Genomic DNA, 18,292 nt, shown 5'->3' with positions numbered 1-18,292 from the left:
TCCGTGCCCCGACAGACTTTTGTCAGGACTTGGGACACACAACCCCAAATCGGGACTGTCCCGGTAAAACCGGGACGTCTGGTCACCCTAGGTTAAAATGAAATCTGCTAGTCTATCATTAGCTAGCATGCTGTAATGGCATCGAGTGTCAGTGAATAATAGACTACCTTTCTTTGGGAAAAACTGAGTCACCAATTGTCGACCCTTTTTCTCCCTTTCTGCTGCTTCTCCTTCCGTTTTTGAAATCCAGACTTCATAATTTATCTCACCACCATCACACCTGCTCCTGCTTAGCAACTTCTAGAATGTTGCTCTGTTGCGCACACAGAAAAACCGGCAGCTGATCTGAGCTGCGCTGATAGCGGCGCTGTGCTAATAGCGCTGTGCACACACGGAGCTACACATTTCACTGTCCCCGCCCAGAATCAGACTGTACCATTAGTAAAAAGGGAGGAGGGGTGAAATGACAATATCATAAATAATTCAAGGATATAGCAAATCATAACCATGTATAATTTGCATATTTTAACAGATGAAATGAAATATTTTATTTCAAAAACTTACACAAGGCAATACTATTAAAATAATATTAATATCCCTCACAGGCCCCCCTGTCAGTGCCAGGCCCTTAGAATCGTCCTAACCCCCCCCCCCCCAGCGCCGCCCCTGACAGAAGCGCATAGAATATCCCATCAGAATTCAATATCAGAATTCAAACATAATGCTAACAATCACTGCATGCTAATTGTTAGTTGTGGCTGTAATTTGATTCGAGTACACTAAGTACACTTTGAACTGAGCTGTTACTGTTCTACACAGAAATACCACTGCAGTTTTACTTTCATTTCAGCAGGAATAACAGCTTACACGAGTCCAACATGCTCTAAACTCACTCTCACTCACACAATGATCAACTGTTCATTCACATTTATTTTTATACTGCATTTACTGAAGTGCGAATGTGATTTAACCAAATGTGATTTATTTTAAATATTTTAATAAAGTGATAATTACAAGGGAAAACAGATATAGTTCCTGAGTAAGATAATTTATATTGATCACAATGTTGAAACCTGTCTTTTTTTTTTTCTGTTTTCATCTTACAGATATTAGACCACATGGGAGAAAATGAAAGCTCTTGGGTTTGCTATTACACGTTATGTCCCTGGTATTAGAAATTCTGTTCAGGAGCCGACTTTAGAAAGTGAGTCGTCGACACTGCAGCATGACCAAAGAGAGGGAAAAATGGAACTCGTCCCACAGTGAGGAAGCAGTGTGGACAATGTCTCCAGCGAGCCAGACCAGGGCAGGAGGGGGAACACAACAAAAGACTGCACAGAGAAAAGTCACACCAGTAGTTCACAGAATCTACAAAATAAAGGCTACACAAGCGTTCCCACCTCCAAACCACAAAACAACATGGACTAGAAAAGGACAAAAAAAATCCCTCACCAATACGGGCTACAAACATCCTGGTGACTGACGCTCAGATTTCATTCAGTCCATTTACTGAAAAGGAAGTTTGTTCTGGTTTCTGTTCCTTTCTTCTGCAAAGGAACTTTCAGAGCTGAACACAGTGAACGGGTTTGTTTAATAAATATCACATGGACAACTTCATTTGTAATGAAAGCACCGATAACCCTCACTCTCTAATCCAACACACACTGAAACACACATTATGGGAAGAATGTTAGAAAGTCGGACTCTGCTGTCGTTCTCATTCACACACATACAGACTTTTTGTTTTTTAATAAATTAATTTTGTTACTAAAATATGCTTATAATAATTTTTTTAAATATATGGAATATTCTTCTGTGTCTTTACACTAAGGCTACAATGAACAATTTTTTTAATTAATTTTTTAATTAGTTGATTGCACTAATGATTTTTTAAAATTAATCTATTGATTATTTTTTTATTAGTCAATTAATCCTTTGGTGAGCTTATCAATAAATAATAACCATAACTTCTACCTTTAATCTTTCAAACTTTTATTCAAATATTTTCTCATAAAAATACTTTAACTCTTCCTGAGACACAAAAATCAGTGACATTTTCACATGAAATCTATGAATGAAGGAACCATTTCAAACTAACTTTTACCTCATGATACTATTCATCACAACACTTTAGATTTCTGCAGTGTAGGCCTCATTAGGAAAGATGTTGTTTACTAGATCATGCTATTAATTAGCGTAAATAGTGTTGAGTTGGATTTATTTCAACGGCTCGTGCTGATTGTAATCAGAAATGAACTTGTATTATTTATCTGTAAAAGGTTTGTTTATACTGACTGACAGTGTAATGTTAATGGAAATTACCTGCTTACAGTGAGGATAGAGCAGATGTTCATGACTTGGATGGCGACGCTGCTTTCCAGAACAAGGCTGAATTTAACTCCTTATTTGCATAATAATCAATAATTAAATAAACACTTGCGCTGCTGTCTTTTGGTTTTGAAGTCAGAGAGCCACAGGACGTTTACTTTTGAGATATTCGTGTATAGTGTTTGTGCTCCTGTAGAAGGCCATTTTAGTTTTACAAACCATGCAGAGCTCTATTTTATTCGGTCTCTGTTTAAAGAAATCCCACACTTTGGATGATCAGGTTTGAGTTTTTTGGGATAAAGTTTCATTTTCAGCATGCTCAGGGAGAAGGTCCTGGCTGCAGCCTGAAGAACGGGGTGGGGCATGTGTAGCTCCACCCCTAACCCCTGGGGCATGTAGCCCCACCCCTAACCTTATTCCTTACCGTAACCCTTGGGTGGGGCTCCACGTTCCCCGCCTTGTTCAAAATAATAAATTGCTGGGACAAATTTAAAAAATGTTATTTTTACCCAAGTTTTGGTAACAGAATCTTATGAGAAATGTATTAAAGGACTAATGCCTGAAGCTGGGGGGGGGGGCTCACGTGATGCAGCTGAGCTAGGAAGATGTCTGTTCCGGAGCTCCCACAGAAAACTCAGTTTTAACTTATAAATTACACCCGCTCTACCTCTAACTTCACCTGGTTGATGTAATATGGACTTGAGACCTCGAAACAAGACTCAAAGCTCGACTATTGATCACTTTTCCTCTCGGGAAGCAGCACATGAACCGAGCGTCGAGTGCAACATGGCCGTGAAAGAGCAGCGTGAAGTGGAAGGAAGCCTCGCGATATTACAAGAGAGAAAATGCGGAAATGAAGCACTCTCCCAGAAGCTCGACGCCAAAACAGCCGAAATTAACCATTCTATCTCGGGGTTGAAAACAGTGATAGACGGGATGTGCTCACGCGTTACGGAGGAATGAATTAGCCCAGCCGAAGACAAGCTAACTGAACTGGATTCCCGTGTCCTCAGCCTGATAAAGGAGAAGGAGTTTCTCATGGACAAAGCAGACGCAATAATGTCCGCATTGTTAACCTACAAGAGGGCGGAGAGGGAACAGATCCAGTGCGCTTTTTTACAGATTGGATCCCTCCGTGCTGGGACGACAGCACTTTCCCGAGCCACTGATTATTGAAGGAGAGCATCGATCCCCGACATCCCGCCAACCAACAGATAAACAGCCCAGACCCATCCTCATCTGTCTGCTCAACTACCAGGACTGTGATAAAATTCTCCGAACAGCCACGAAGATATCCAGAGAAAAAGGTGGGCCGATCACTTTCAATGGGAACGCGGTGCTGTTTTTCCCGGATCTGAGTGCAAACCTGGTGAGGCGCAGAAAGGAAAACAACAACGTTAAGAAGGAGCTGCATGCAAAGAAGCTCCAATTCAGCCTTCTACAGCCAGCGATTTTGAGAGTCGTTCTGCCTGATGGAGAGAAGTTTTTCAAGACACCCGAAGCGGCGGCATCTTTTCTCCGAGACTTCCCAGGAGGAGCTGGGTCCTGATCGACACCGGGGACTACAGGTGCAGCTCTGTAGCTCCGCTAATGCTGAGAGGAGAATGACATTTGTACAGATCCTCTCCATGAACTATCTGGTGACTTTTACAAATGCAACAATATCCCTGTCATAACTTCTTTATTTTCTGGACATTATGGACAGAAAAGGGAACTTAGCCTACTGTTCTGAGGCTGCATCTGATAGAACTTTTATTTACTTTTAAAGCAGGTGTTAAAATGTTTACATTTCAGTTTGCTTATATACAGAGTGATTATAAGGTTCTTTACAATTGAGCTCTGGGCCCGACAAGGTATTAGTTAGTCAAGATAATATTAACAATTTTAACAAAAAGTCAGTTTCGTTGATGTTATAAACCAGGGATGCCAGGGTGAAATTGGTTAGGGGGCCAGATTTTTTTTTTTTAAGTGGGACCACGGGGGCTGAATTACACCTTCGGTAACTCAACACATGGATATACTGTTTTTAAAATGATGCCAACAACACATCGAAAAGGAATTGTATTGGCACCACAATAGCCTCACAATGAGACATACAATTACATAGCAGATATTTACCCTTTGAAAATGTGACACGGACATATCCATGCAAGTAGTCCACAATTATAAATTAGAAATGCAACAAAATAGACTAGGTGCCAATGGCAACACATTTTCTACAAATAACACAAGAGTAAACTGTAAATTATTTTGATCATATTTATTGAAGGCTTATGCATAAAAGCATTGTTAGGCCAAAATTAGGCCAATTAAAAAAGTCAAGGCCAAACACTCCTAAACAAGTCACAGAAATAAGTGCCAGAACAAAGCAATCCAAAAAATAAGCAAAGTGACTTAATATTCAGTAGAAAAACGTAAGGTTCTTGAAAAAAGCCAGATATGACCTCGCATTACATTGGCTCAACAACAGATGGCACGTTTCCTTTGCCAGTCATACAACTCCAACCCACATTTTCACAAACCCATGCCTATGGCATTAGCCTACTGTACAGCATACATCAGTAAAATCCAACCCATTTTATTCCCTCCGAACCATATCACACAGGAATATGATGAATGGGAAGACAAACCTACTTCAGCTACATTTTACTTGTCGAAGCTAGACACCTTTTAACTTTCACTAGCTTGTCTACATTGGGGGACAGGTTCTGGGCCGTGGCTATTTTCATAACATCATTGAGATGTTTGTGTGTCAGGCGATTACGCAGTTTCGATTTATTAATATTCATCACAGAAAAGGCCTGCTCACATAAATATGTTGTCCCAAACATACACAATATTTTGCCTGCAAATGCCGTCATAACTGGGTACTCTGCAGGCAAGTATTTGTAGAATGATTCGATTGCAACAGATGTGTACTTATCCTTCAACGGCGCGCAACACTGCAGTTCAATCAGTTCCATTTGCATCAGGATGTTAGTCCGTAGGCCACTTCCAGCCCGTGGGCCGTAACCATGGCATCCCTGTATAAACTCTTCATTGGTGGAAACTTGAGTGCAAAACTGTTCATGACAACTGCAGTCCTAAAGTTAGCAAGTCAACTGTAGTCCTCAACCATAAAAGCATTACTGTAAGAGACTTATTGAAGCTAGAGGTCTGCGCGGGTCGGATTTTTCAGTCCCGCTCCCGCCCGCGCCCGCATTGTGCAGTCCCACTCCCGCCCGCGCCCGCAAAGAATTATGATTTTCAGTCCCGCTCCCGCCCGCGCCCACAAAAAAATTATGATTTTCAGTCCTGCTCCCACCTGCGCCTGCCATATTTTGTCCCGCTCCCGCCCGCAAATCCCGCATGATGCAGACGTTCGCGTTATTTCTCAGGAAAGTTCTTGTCTTGACACAGCGTGATGGTGCCTCGCCCCCTACTTCGAGTGGATTTCAGCATAAATATCTATAGCTCATGTTGTTATTATTTACCTTGTTTTGGAATTCAGCATATACTCTCTCTAATAACAATAATTAGTGCTGTCAAACAATTAAAATATTTAATTGCGAATCACACATTGTTATCATATGAGAAACCATTGTAATTCTCTGATCAGCATAAAAAAGTGACTGGGCTTGCTTTGTAGCAACGGTGTGTGTTGTTGGGGTGTGTGTGTTTTTTTATTGCAAAGCAGAGCTAGTAAGAGAAGTGAATTGATTTACTGCTTGAGTTAGTCTACAACTTTAGTCAGAGAGACATGTTACACAGTGACGGTACGCTTGACTCAATGCTATCCCAGAAATCCTTCCTGTAATATGCAAATTTGGCCGCCTCTGATTGGACAGCCAAATTTGCATATTACAGGAAGGATTTCTGGGATAGCATTGAGTCAAGCCTACCGTCACTGTGTAACATGTCTCTCTGACTAAAGTTGTAGACTAACTCAAGCCGTAAATCACTTCACTCATGGTTTTCTTGCTAGCTGGGCGTGAGCTGTGAGTCATTAGAGTGATTAAAGGATTTCCCGTTAGGGTGATCAATGGCAAATTTAAGATGCCATTCCACTGGCAATCTGACTCTCTCTGCAAATTTAGGCATCTTAAGATGTTTTTATTAATACCAAATAAAATATCCAGCACAAATTATATATGATAGACATAAATTAATAATTTGTAAATTTTATTTCAAGCACATTTTAGTTAGCAGGACTGCAGCTTATCACCGCTCCCGCCCGCGCCACATATGTGCACTTCCGGTCCCGCCTGCGCCCGCAATGAGCTTTCAAAATTTGTCCCGCGCCGCACTGCTTTGCGGCGGGTCCCGCGAGTCCCGCGGGACTCCCGCGGGAGTGCAGGGCTCTAATTGAAGCTGCATGCTGCTTTTGTTCACTATTTGGACCTTATGCCAATCATCCGTCCATTATCTGTAACTACTTATCCTGTGCAGGGTCGCGGGCAGGCTGGAGCCTATCCCAGCTGACTATGGGTGAGAGGTGGGGTTCACCCTGGACACATCACCAGATCATTGCGGGGCTGACACACAGAACCATTCACACTCACATTTACACCTACGGTCAATTTAGAGTCACCAGTTAACCTAACCTGCATGTCTTTGGACTGTGGGGGAAACCGGAGCACCTGGAGGAAACCCACGCGGACACAGGGAGAACATGCAAACTCCACCCAGAAAGGCCCTCGCCGGCCACAGGGCTCGAACCCGGACCTTCTTGCTGTGAGGGGACAGTGCTAACCACTACACCAGGGGTTCTCAACCTTTTCTACTTTCAGGCCCACCTATTCATATTTGTAACTGATTATATCATTCTCAGCTCGAGGACATTTATGTGGGCAGTGTCCCATGGTGGATGCCAGACTCCCCGGGCTCCCACACCACCCCCCAACCTGACAGAGACGCATCCATGGTCAGAACTTTGCGGCGGTAGATTATGTCTAGCTGCACACCATTGCACAGATTCTGTGGCGTGTTCCACCACTGGAGAGCTCGTAGGCACACAGGTGATAGAGTGACAGATTTGCTCCTGTCCAACACCGGGTGGAGCATCCTGGACAGGTACCAGCTCTGCACTGGTCTCATGTGTAGAAGGCCGAGGCGCACCACCTGGGACGCTGCAGCCATTAAGCCCAATAGCCTTTGACACTGGTAAGCATGAATATTGCTCTGCCCCGAAAACTGAGACAGACATTGTTGTAGAGCTACAACTCTCTGGTCTGAGAGGCCTGCAATCATGGCAACCGAGTCCAGCTTCACTCCAAGGAAAGTGATTTGTTGTGAGGGAGTCATCTGGCTTTTGTCTGAATAGAGATCTTGCAGTCACGTGACCGGAAAGTACACAACCCCCATCTTGTCAGTCAAAAACACCGCTGAATACTGCTGCACTCGTGTACAGAATGGATCAATTTCAACCGACAGACTACACGGCTCATTTTTCTAATGAACAGATAACTAGATATATGTCTAAAATAAATGATCTACAGATTTGTGACCCTTATGGCTTACCGGACAGAGTTTTCACGACCGGATTTTGAACTGCCAGCGGAATACCCGGACATGTATGATTACCTCATCAACTTTCCCTCGCTGTTCAGTGGTGAAGCACTGCGTGCTTATAAATCTCTGGACAGTTTTCTTTACAGAAATTCAGGATTTGTCAGCGACTCAGATGTGGCATCTTGTAAACAAGAAAATAATCCTCATTGGATGGGTAAGTCACTTAAGTATAGCACTGACCAGCCGATTATAGAATAGAATAAGGTAATTCCAAATCGTCCGTCTTGTTTACATGGATCTGGCGTTGGAGAGGTAGAGGCTTGGCAGTGGAGGTTTGAGTAGCTGTTTTCTGAGCTTAGTCAACAGGCCGGCTCTGCCTGTAGCCTCGCTTTTGCTTCGGCTCCCGGCGCCGCCTCCTTCACTTTGCTTCCAATAACAATCCACGGAGACCCCGCTGGTCTCGCCATCTCGTCCGGAATGTTTTTTTTTTTTTTCTCGTCCGGAAATGTTGTGCATGTGATGGAAATCGCTACAAACCGTCATTTTCTGCTGGAAACCAATGTCCAGTAAGTCCATACGGTTGTAGTGGATATTGAAGTCCGGTACAGACGAACAACACGCAAAAATACACACAAAAAAACGTGCACAGGTAGGGAGAGCTTGTAGCCGCAGCCGTTGTAGTAGAATTGTATATAGTAGGGTTTTCCAGAAGAAAAGGTAGAAGTAAAAGCAGAAGTAGAACCAGAAGTAGAAGGCGGAATATGGCGTTGACCGACACGATGGCGTCCGTCACAATCTGGATCGGCTGTGACGTCACATGCAAGTGCTCCATTGAGAGACAGGCCCAATTGCTGCAAGTGGTCTATTACTACCGCTGTGTCCCACACTGCCTGCCGACTTGATGGGGAGCATATCAGCCAGTCGTCCAGATAATTGAACACTGACACCCTTTTGGCGCAGCGGGCTCAAGGCTGTGTCCATGCACTTCGTGAATGTGCGTGGCGACAGAGACAGGCCAAAGGGAAGGACGTTGAACTCGAAGGCTCTGTCCTTTAGCGCAAACTGGAGAAATTGGCGATGAGCAGGGTGAACTGCGATGTGGAAATAGGCATCTCTAAGGTCTACGCTCGTGAACCAATCTCCACCTTGAACTGACTGAAAGATTTGTGTCAGTGACAGCATCTTGAAACATAGTGGGCATAGGTAGTGGTTCAGTGGCCTTAGGTCCAGTATTGGGCGGAATCCACTGTCTCGTTTCGGAACCAGGAAATAGCTCGAATAAAAGCCACTCGGCCATTCGCTGTGATTTAACTCCCTTATTGCCCCTTTCCTCAACAAAAGTGTTTATCTCCTCCTGTAAGGCCAGCTGCCGCTTTGGGTCTGGCTGCTGAGAAACAAGAATGCTCTTGAACATGGGTGGGCGGCGCCTGAACTGCAGCAGATAACCAAACTTTATTGTTGAAAGTACCCAAGAACTGGGAGAACACGTTTCCCACATCTTTAACTGAGTGTGGGAGAAAACACGAGGCAGCGCCCCTTGAACGTCAGGAAGATGGCTGTGAGGCAGCGGGAGGAGTGGCACGAGGTCCGTGGCCACCATGCTGCCGAGGCCTGGTGGGATTCGCCGGGCGGCGGCTTGCCAGGGAGGAGGCATGTACTGGCTGTCTTCGCACATTTCCCGGCATATTGGGGCGGCCTCTTGAGAAAGGCACACTTGGGTTTTCTGTGTAGCCCCAGTTCGGCCGATGCCATTTGGGTGGAGGGGGCTTTGGCATCAGCTGCTCCCACTCTTTCTTTGACTCCCTAGACTCCTTGGCTCGGCGGAGCATGTCAACAGCTCCAGGACCAAAGGTAAACCTGGGGGTAAGAGGTAATTTCATGAGCATGCCCCTGTCCTGCTCTGGAAGCTTCGACTGAGCTAGCCACAGGTGTCTCCGTGCCGTCCACAGCGATGCAATGGATCTTCCACTGGAGTGTGCTGCACCCCTGGCGAGGTGCACCAGGATCTCAAAGACCTTCTTCAGCTCATCCACCACTTCCTGAGTGTGGGCAGCAGCGAGGTCTTCAATGAGCTCCATTTGATACAACGTGAGCACAGATGCTGTGTTCATGAGGCACGCCCCAAAGGCTGTATTGTAGAATGACTTTTTTAACCATTTATCGGTGGTGCGACACTGTTTGGGCATGAGGGGTCTTTCCCCACAAGAGGCGTAGGAGGGAGAACAAGAGCAGCAATAGAGTCATCCATCGCAGGATAGTCTCCAAAACCAACCTCATCCGCTCCGTGGATGTTGGCAAACTGTGCCCACTGTCTCATAGGTGGAGTAGCCACCTCTGGATGCTCCCAGACAGATGTCATTTCTTTGACAAAGTCAGGGAGGACAGGGAGCGAACATGGTTTGTTCACAGCCTCTCTCCTCCTATCAAAACGAGAAGGCTGGGCCTTGGCTGCTGTAGGCATATCCACGCGTAGACGTTTAGTGGCCCTACACATCAGAGCAAGGAATTCTTCACCAGAGAAAGCGCTGGGAGTTTCAGGGGGAGCAGATAGCAGGGAAGAGCCATGACCTGAGCTCAGATCAGAATGGTGGGGGGGAAGTTGCTAAGACATCCATATCCTCATCACCCAGGTTATCAGATGCCATCACTGATAACAGCTCCGCGCCATCATCAGTGGCCTGGGGAGCCGACTTCTGGGATGGTTCTTCTACAGGCTGCCCTAATGGGGCTGTCTGGCGCACGGTGCCTGACTGGGTCATTTGACACTCGGCAAACTGTTGCATCATCCACTGTTGGTTAGATGCTAGAGATGACACCTCTCTCACCAGAGATGCCATTGTATTGGCAAGAGTATCATAATTGTCATGCTTCCTCTTCTTGCTTTTTTTGCCTGAAGCAAGCGCGTGATCAGCACCAAGACATGTCACACACAGTGTATGGCCATCTTCCACTGGCATTTTACTGTTGCAGTTAGTGCAGTTGTGAAATCCCGGCATGGTAGGTTAATGGCTAGCACAGTTTGCCTTAATAGCCACTCAGTATTCTTTTTTTTTAAATTAATTTTAATTTATTTGTTTATTTTAACCCAGTGATTATAGGCATAAATCAATAGTACTGTTAACTGGTACCAGATATGGTACCGACAGAGCTGCAAAACGATGGTACCAGAGATGATAGGTACCAGCAGAGCTGCAATGCAATGGCACCTGAGTTGGTACCAGCCAAATTACACAATGGCGCCGACTGGTGCCAGCAACAAAAAAAGACAAGATGCAGCGAGAGATGTAGATTGCCTCTCCTGTCTTCCAAAAACACCAACAGCTGAAAGTAATCAAGATCACGTCCATCAGATAAGCAACTGGATTAATAAAATAAAAGCCATTTCAGACCACTGTAAACGGCAAAATCATATAATGAATTGGGAAGAGGCCAGAGTCATTCGCGCTGAAGATAGATACCAGCGGTGGATTTTAGAGGCAGTGGAGATACGCAAGCGGGCGCAGAGGACTATGAACCGGGATGAGGGAGCGTACGCGCTGTCGCACACCTGGAGCGCAGTCCTGGGGGAGCGACCTGACAGCAGGAGGCGTGGACTATCTGTCAAATTGGGTGGGACATTCACGCCTCCATAGTGTAACATCAGCTGATAAGGCACGTCACCACTCGACATCTGGTGACTTTTTTGAAGAAGACGGAAGTTTATCGCCGAAACTGTCAACAACAAGGTAACATCTTAAAAAATCCGTGTCTTAAGAAACGAACTTAAAGAATAGTTAGACATAATGAACTTTCACTACATACAAGTGTTGACTAAATTTGACTTTAAGCAGAAGAGCAATTACTGACTACGCCACCAGGGGATTTTCACCCCAGGAATATTAACCAGAAAACACTTCACAATATTGACACGCAAGGTTCATTTGACTAAAGACACCAGAGACCAAAGTTATGAAAATACAAAAAGGTTATTTTATTTTCTTACAATGTTTACAAAAATAAAAGTTCTTTCCTTTACTTCACAAACAATCACTTTCATTCACACTCACAATCCAAAGATTTGACTGACATGCATGTGGGGCAAGGGTAAAGGAACAATCAATATTAACAGGGCTGAAGCCTACCAGCAGGGGGCAAGATACCAGGAGATGGAGAAGGGATCCAAGGAGGCACACCATGCAAGCCCACGTGTCACACTCACTACAAACCTAAATCGAAATAAATCAAAAGCACAGCAAAAGGAGAATTCCACGCAGGCACACGAACACACACACGGAAAATAGGGGAACACCATCACCTAGGGGATCAGCTGCCACCCCGCCTTGGGCACTCAGCACCTGAAAAGTAAATAAACAGAAAGAAGGTATAAGGAGAGAAAATCAAACAAAAACAAAGAAATAACATACAGCTTAATCACAACAAACTAACCAATTAAAACACACAACATAAACTAAGGGAGGGGAACTACGTGGACCACTGCTGATCCACAGCTTGCAAGGGCCTCCCACCAGTACTGGCATACAGCTGGCAACAAAAGGCTGCTTGCCACGGCAGAAAAGGTTGACAGACGTGGTTGCTAGCCACACACAAATTCACGTAACGTAAGCTCTCGCGAGCATTAAACCAAATAAACAGATAAGAAATAAAGCTAAAGCAAATAAACAAAAATACCCAATTTAACAGAAAAGAAAATATCCCTCACACCACACTCCAAGCACACACACACACGCACACTGATTATAGATGAATGATGATCAGACAGACAGACAGACAGACACACACACACACACACACAACACAGGTTAAAACTAATGTTAAAGTGCTGTGGTGGTTTCGCAGCCCTCCTCATGCAGGCAGCTGCACCAATCAGAAAAAAAAACAGCACTCGGTAGAAACGCGTTGGCAAGAACAGCAGCGAACCCGGACCAAAACCGGCAACACCTAAAGAACACGCAAAAATACTCAATTAACGCCACGCTTAATAAACTCAGAGTAGTAGGAATTTAAGGGGAGGGGCACGTACCACGCGATCCAAGACTTCTCGCCTAGCCCCAGCAAGGCTCACAGAATTCCATGGGTCATCTGCACTTAGTAACAGACGCCAAGAAAATGTTCGGAAATCACCGCACACAAAATGCACAGCTGGGCAAGACCGGAAGAAAGCCAAACGATGGATGCGCTGAAAAGCGACCAAAGGCGGATCGGCATTGAATTGAGAAAGGTAAACAAAAGTAATAGCATGCTTGAGCAAGCATACATACCAGTCACCAGCAGACAAGAAATCACGTCACAGGAAGGTGCACTGCTGACAAAAAAAATGGACAAAGCCAAGTGGTGGGAGCACGGCCACAGGTAAACGGGAAGGGGTGTGACAGGAAACAGCGAGGGGGGGGGAACGGGTATTCGCACCTCCAGATTTCAAAATCACTCTACCATAAATAGGCTGGCGATGCACGCCATTGGTTAAAGCTGCCCCAGTTGCTAAGGAGCACTTAACTCAGTGCGTCTCGCCACATTTACATCCCCCCTCAGGCGAGTGTTAATGAGGCATTACAACACCTGGCTGACCAGATAAACAACGTGGAGAAAAAACACCCGGACTCTTTGCTCATTGTTTTTAGGGGACTTTAAAAGAGCAAACCTCAGCCACGAACTGCCAAAATATAAACAGCACATTAAGTGTCCCACCAGGGACTCTAACACTCTGGACCACTGTTACACTGTTTTAAAGGACTCCTACTGTTACGTTGGTGCAGAGAGAAATACACGGCCAAGCACAAGTTGAGTTTACTCTTTTACTGAACTGTTATTAGAGGTCAGAGGTGGAAAGTAACGAATTACATTACTCGCGTTACTGTACTTGAGTAGCTTTTTTGTGTACTTATACTTTTTCAAGTAATTTTTAAAGAGTGTACTTTTACTTTTACTTAAGTATGTTTTCTTTTAAGTAGTGTACTTCGGTACATTTTACATCACAACCGTTACTGAGTAAAAAAAATAATAAATAATAAATAAAAAAGGCTAAAACGGAGAAGGGGAAATGCGTTCTGGAAATGAATCACGGGAAGGACAGTTGTCGGCTAGTGGTGTGTCGTTCACGAACGAACCGTTCTTTTTGAACGAGTCTTCGAAGTGAACGACTAGAACTAGTTTGCGCTGCCTCTTGTTCTCGGTCGTTCGCGAATCAGCAGTCTCTGCTCGCTGGCAGCAGGGCGGTCGCTGAATCTCGGTCGTTGGCGAATCAGCAGGATCTGTTCAGTAGCAGAAGGGCGTCTAACTTGCATTTTGATCTGTGCAGAGCAGCGCCACTTTACTTCTTTAAGGGCTATCTGAGCCCTATTATCAGAGCGTTGACACATGCCAGGTCTTTAGTTTACAATTTAGAGCTCTCACTCAGCAATACATTTCAGTTCACAGCGAACGAGCTCAGCAGTTCGCGAACGAACGAACAGCCAGCAGCCAGCCTGCCTGCTGCCATACTGTGCTGGGCGCATAGCAACGGTTTCCATGACTGTGCTAAACAATGAAGAACGTGGCTCTGGAGATCGCGGCATACTGTGTTCGTTTTTTTAATGTTAATGCAATTTGTAATAAAGTGGTTTGTTCTTTGTAATGAGCGTTGCTGTTGAATATGAGCAAAATGGGTGTTACTTAATGGGTTTGAACAACTGCATGAAACAGTCTGCATCTGTCGTAGTTGGCTTTACTTTACTGTTCGCTGAATACGATGACTTCTCATCTCATCTCATTATCTCTAGCCGCTTTATCCTTCTACAGGGTCGCAGGCAAGCTGGAGCCTATCCCAGCTGACTATGGGTGAAAGGCAGGGTACACCCTGGACAAGTCGCCAGGTCATCACAGGGCTGACACATAGACACAGACAACCATTCACACTCACATTCACACCTACGGTCAATTTAGAGTCACCAGTTAACCTAACCTGCATGCCTTTGGACTGTGGGGGAAACCGGAGCACCCGGAGGAAACCCATGCGGACACGGGGAGAACATGCAAACTCCGCACAGAAAGGCCCTCGCCGGCCCCGGGGCTCGAACCCAGGACCTTCTTGCTGTGAGGCGACAGCGCTAACCACTACACCACCGTGCCGCCACGATGACTTGTAAAGTTGTTTATTCTCTGAAATGAGTGTTGCTGTTAAATAAGCAATTTTTTTTTTGCTTAATGGGTTTGAGAGAACAACTGCATAGCCGGCAGACCATGGCTCTACTAAAATAAATATAATAAATATAAAAACAGCTTTATTCTCATCTACATTTAATTAACTTTCAGAGCTTTGTTTATGTAGTCTTTTTCAGATAATGCTAGGATAATGTTTTTCTTCCATCTTTTTCTCAAGCACATTGTAATGTATGAAAATCTATTGTGGATGGCACCTCTGCCGCCTCTCGTTCACTCAAGATGAACTAAACTTCGGACGACAGCCATTGTTGTGCCGCTTTGGTGTGACGTCATTAAAATGAACGAGTGAATGAACTGAACGAACGAATTTCTTTGCTGAACTGACCGACATGAACGAACTGGCGGAAATGAATCGCCATGTCCCACCAATAGTTGTCGCGCACGCGAGTCTCACACAGACGATGGCGGACATGCACCGGCGCTTTGGGGGGGGGGCTTCGGGGGGCTCACGCCCCTGGGCCACAGCCAATCAGGGGCCTTGTAATATTAATAAAATAATAAACTGTCGGAATCGTGGGCCTACATTAATGTACGGATAGAAATAAGGTTAGAAATAAATGAGCGCACAGTAGCATGCTGTAAGAGACATGGTGGATGTGGTTCGCGAAACGAACACCCACAACTGGACCAGAATAAAATGGAACAAAATGTAACGTCACGCACAAAAGCGCGCCAAAGACTGCAGACTACTGAGACACAAATTTAGAGGCTTTGAAAGATGAAGCGTTCACATGTTAGCGGGGCGCATAAAAGGAAAAAAAAAAGAGAGATGCAGGTAATGATAGAATCGTTGCCTAAAGTCACAGACTTTTTTAAGGTAAGGATCACCAATCTGTTCAGAATATCAGCTACTTATCAGTTATCAGCCTACCAGCAGCTAGGCTATGTGCAGCTAGGCTAGATATGCTATGATCTGTCCAACAGTAAAATAAATCAGTTGTGATTTGAATACGTGTCGTGTGATTTGAGTTATAATCCTGTTAGTATAATTTCCATGGGGATAATAAAATGTCTAAAATGGCATCTACTGAAGAAATTGATGAAAAGATTGTAGGCTATAATGTTCACAGTTCGGGCAGCAGACAGAGTAAGCATACTGAGGGGAATAGCAATACAAAGCTAGTGCAGATCCACATTTCTCACTAGCTGTGTTGGGTGTGTTGTTAACCCGTGTGGATTTAAGTGAAATACTTGAGAAGTTCTGTGGTCAAGACAACGTTTTAAGGTAAGGACACTTGATTATTAATGTTTGCCTGCCGTGGCTTGTTGTTGACGAAAGGCCCACATGATTTTGCCTTATGCAGCTACTGCTAGCGTCATGCTTTGAACTAGGTTAAGCTCATTTGCGCTAAAGGATGGGTTTATTGAAGGACTTTGATGTAGCTAGTTTCTTTTTTAAAAATCGTATGCTCAAAACAGTATGCCCGTGTTCATCATGTTTAACTTTTTTCTTGATGGAGTGCGTGAAATAGGGCTGTGCGATGTCCCCTTAATTGGCATCGACGATGTTTACAGTGCAAACATCGTGATGGACGATCATATCGTGGGGGGGATTTTAATACCACATTATTAAATATATTATTATTATTATTATTATTAAAAGTATTAGATACTCATCCGAGGCTTTGGCACGTTAAGAAAAAAAAGTGCTAGGTGATGTGGAATATTTGGCCTTGATAACGGATATGTGGTCCAGCTGCAACATGATGCCCTATATGTCAGCTACCGTACATTATGTGGCCCGAGAGTGGGCAATGCAGTCCAAATGCCTGCAGACGAGTTTCATGCCAGAGACACATTCAGCGGACAATTTAGAAGACGCATTGCACGAGACACTTGCCGAATGGAAAATAGAGGAGAAAAAGGTCGCCTGCATAACAACGGGGCGAATATTGTCACAGCCATCAGGCAATTGAAATGGCCGTGGTTAAGTTGTTTTGGGCACAATTTGAACCTGGCCATAACCAACTCGCTTGCGCAACAGAGGGCCAGTACAGACCGAGCGTTTGGAGTTTGCTGAGCAGTCAACACTGCGTTTGCGCACAGCTGGCTTCGGAGAAATGAGCTGCGCAAAGCGCAGGTGGAAATGAACCTCCCCAAGCACTCACTGATCACGGCAAGATATTAATCTGCTCCAACAATGAAAGACTAGTATTCAAACTATGAGAAGAAACTACACTTAAGCTATTACTCATTGATTATTTACACCATATCAATTGAAGATGCGTTTCGGCCTTTAGTGCGCACTTGAACGCGCTAATTTTTCCAATTTATTAGTGTTTGAATTATTACACCAGCTTTTAAAATCATGATTTAATATTGGTTTTTTTTACTGTCTTTACATTTATCAGAATCACCTTCATTCTTCCATTTGGTTTGACATTATGGCTTAGAGTGGACCATTTTGTGTCTGAAAGTAGGCCATTAAAGTTATTTGACTTCTGCCAAAGTCTGCGCTTACGGCCATTTGATAAGGTAAAATATTTCCCGACTGTTAATAGTGGCTATTTGTTTGAACAACATGACAAATTTTACATTAAAAGGATAGTGTAGGCTAAAAAATGAAGTCAAAATTTATTATTAGTAGCATACTGTATTTGTGTAAACACATGTTATGTTCACTAGCACGTCCCTGCACCATAGCCTACGTGAACAAGCGGTAATAGGATATTACTTTATAATGATTTATATAATTATGTATTTCTGTTATATTTATATATTAAACAAAACTAACTAAAGCAAAGGGGAGTCCCATATACGTTTTCGTACATTGGGGGAGTGCCTGTTAGAGAGCGCACTTGTCCTGGGCCATCGGCATAGTGAGGTAGGGTGGCCAGTTCCTTTCCTCGCCGCCTTTAACTTCCCCAGTGTTTCCACCAGGTCCCCATTCACTGCTGGGTGGACAAGGAGCGAGCTCCAGATCCCTGTCGAGCCGAGGCTCGAACCAGGGACCGTTCGCTTAGCGGTCAAGCGCTCTAACCACTTGGCCACCTGCGCTCCAAAACTAACTAAACTAACAAAAAACTAACTTTTTAGGTTAAATAGGCCCAGATGATACCGTATATGCATGATTATGACAGGAGGAGGCGTGGTATCACGATGGTGGCTCTCCATCGTGATGGATGACCACCATCGTCGATGGACGATGGCATCGTCTATCGGCACAGCCCTAGCATGAAATATTGTTGCAAGTGGTATTTTGATGCAGTCATGTCAAAAAGGCAGTTGAATGCACGGTCTCATTCAAGGAGAAGGAAGACTTGCATGATGCTTGAAC

This window comes from Neoarius graeffei, chromosome 6 (genome assembly GCF_027579695.1).
Source record: "Neoarius graeffei isolate fNeoGra1 chromosome 6, fNeoGra1.pri, whole genome shotgun sequence".
In the NCBI taxonomy this organism is placed as follows: Eukaryota; Metazoa; Chordata; class Actinopteri; order Siluriformes; family Ariidae; genus Neoarius; species Neoarius graeffei.
Note: the sequence above shows the minus strand (reverse complement) of the source record.